This window comes from Podarcis muralis, chromosome 2, assembly GCF_964188315.1.
Source record: "Podarcis muralis chromosome 2, rPodMur119.hap1.1, whole genome shotgun sequence".
Taxonomy (NCBI): domain Eukaryota; kingdom Metazoa; phylum Chordata; class Lepidosauria; order Squamata; family Lacertidae; genus Podarcis; species Podarcis muralis.
In genome coordinates this window covers 501,419-504,153 of record NC_135656.1, presented here as the reverse complement: position 1 = coordinate 504,153, position 2,735 = coordinate 501,419, and positions in this window count along the sequence as shown.

Here is a 2,735-nt window from a genome sequence, read left to right as displayed (position 1 = left end):
GACAGTTTCAGATCTCATTTTTGTGGAATCCTGATTCCCCTCCCCTCCCCTTTCTTTGTGCCTTGTCTGTGCTGAGATTGCAATGCCCAGTTTCGATGTGGAAAGTCAGAAATGTCCTTGTTTCCCTTGGGCTGATGAATGTTTTTCCTACCATGTCTCTTGATTTGCTCTGTAGAGACACAAAGTGCCTTGGTAGGTTGTAGCTTTCACTCCCCAGTGGTCAGAAATGCATGGTGGGAGGTGCTGTCCATCGTGGGAGGCATAGTTGGAACCACATTTCCCTTCATACATTGCGACAAGCAAATATAAAGCATTGCCCTTCAACTTGTGGGACAGCATTTCAAGGCGGGTTGCGCCTGCAGCACTCCACCATTATTATTTTTGTTCGTTTTCAAAATAAAAAATGTGGGGCTGGGGAAGAGAGGGTAAGATATAGTTAATTAAAATGAGCCTCATCTTGCAGATCAGAGTTTAAAAGGTGGGCCCCAGATCTGCATGCTGAAGACTATTAGTCCAAGGGCTCCTGAAGTTTGGAGAACTCTGTGCTGAAACATTGGAACAGGTCAATGGGGTGAAGAAAGGGGAGAGGAGGAAGAGGCTTGCAAGGTAGTGTTAGCGATCCTGTAAGGAACATTGGAAGGTTCTAAAAGACACAGCTCAATGTCAGCCTTGTTGCAGTTTCACCCATCCTGGAAGGACATACCACCATGATGCCCCTTCTGGTGACAGCAGAGGTGCCTCAGAAAGCATGGTTGTGGCATGCTAGCAAGCATCATCCAACTCTGAAGCAGATGGTGTGTGATGCATCATGTCACCAGGTGGAGGGGTTGCAGCTGGATGGGATGGGAGATCCCCAGCAGAGCTCTTCCATCACATCAGGATGGCGAGACTGTGGAAGTTCTGCCCCCAGACCTCTGTGTATTCACTTACTCACAAGATGCACAAAATCAAAACAATTCACAAAATCAAGTGCCTTGCTACTTCTTGCTACATGAGATTATACTACATGAGAATTTCCTGCACAGCCCTATAGTTAGCTGCATTCTCTCACTGGACCCTCCACTTCTCAGCAGACATTTTGCATCTGATACTCTCCTCTTTCAGAGGTGTATATTCTTCAGCACATGGTACTTGGAACAACCTTGGACTACACATTTCTTCTGCTGATTGGAGTTGGATTGGCAGAACTACACCTGTGTTGCAATTTGAGCAGCTTTATTTAATATCCATAGGCAGACTTGTGGTTGGTGTGATGTTGTATATAGGACACACATAATTTAGGATGTGTGTAGCAAAATGCTACAGATGTTGCTTGGAGAGGAAGGCAGTGATGGAGTGAAGAAGAACCTCATACTGGTCTTTCCTCTTGAGTCATTTTGGATGGGGCAGTATGTGCTGACCTCACCCTTGTCTCTGTTGCACAGGGAGGCCAAAAAATGGAACCAGCCCAGAGGTAGATCAGCCAGAGGTAGCTTGTCGGTATCAAATGCAGTGAGAAAGCACATCCCCCCCCCCCTTTCTGGATGCACAATTGGGTTGCAATCCACCAGCAAGTGGGCCATAAGCTTGTTTGAAGCTCCCATTAATTTCAGTAGGGCTTAAACAGAAGATTAGCAATACAGTAGATGGTACCCTTAAATAATAGTAATAAACCCTCAAAGATGCAAGTGACTATTATGTCTGTTAAGCAAAAGCAGAAATGAAGCTGTCTAAGCAGAGATTTGAACCCAGTTCCTACAGGTCCAAGAGCAGCACCAGCCCAGAGTGATCAATATTGTTGGTACCTGTTTAAGCCTTATTAGAATCAGCTTTCCTGGGTGAACTTCTAGTCCCCGTGACGGCTGAGGTGGGTTTGCAAATTGGATTGTACCAACACACTTATGAGGGTAGAAAAATAGGCATAAGTAAAGAAATCATCGCTTCCATTTTGCTGTTCATCTTAATGACACCTGTAGACCAAAGGACTAGTGGCCTTCTGGATGTTGCTGGACTACAGTGCCCATCCCTGACCATTGACCAGGCTGGCTGTGGTGTCTGGAGGGCCATAGGTTCCCTGTCATTGGCTTAGTTTCGGTTCACAAACAATGGAATTTGGAAAGAGTTAATTGAAGGCAATAGGTTTGAAAATGCTGTATTAGATGCATACGTGCCATGACCTATGTTTTTTCATTTTTGCCTTCGATGCTACATTATTAGCTCCATTAGAAAGAAGGGCCATACGGTGATCAGTGGCTTGAGCAGTCCCAGTTAACAGAGACTCTCCTAGGTTTCAGGCTGAGCTCTTTGCCAGCCCTGCTTCCTGAGATCCTTTTTGACAGATGCTGGGGCTTGAACCTGGGGGATCTCTGCAGACAAAAGCCCCACTTTCTCATATGTAGAGGCAAGGATTTCAATATTGCCACCTCTGCCTCCACCATGTGTTGAAGCCTTTCCCAATCTGGTGCAATCCAGATGTGGCTGGTATTCAGCTCCTATCATCCCTGATCACAGGCCATGCTGCCTGGGGCTGCTGGAGAGTTTTAGTCCAAAGTATCTGGAAAGCACTAGATTATTGAAAGCTGGTCTGTTGCATGAGCTAAGCATATATCATAAAACAGAGCTTTCCAAACTCTGTGTTGCAACATGTTAGCGTGTTGGTTGCAGTGTGCAGGTGTGTTGTAAAAACAATCCCTGCACTCCTGGGACTGGAAAATTAGTTTACCTCCAGTTAGCTAGTAAAACTGAATTACTGTGTT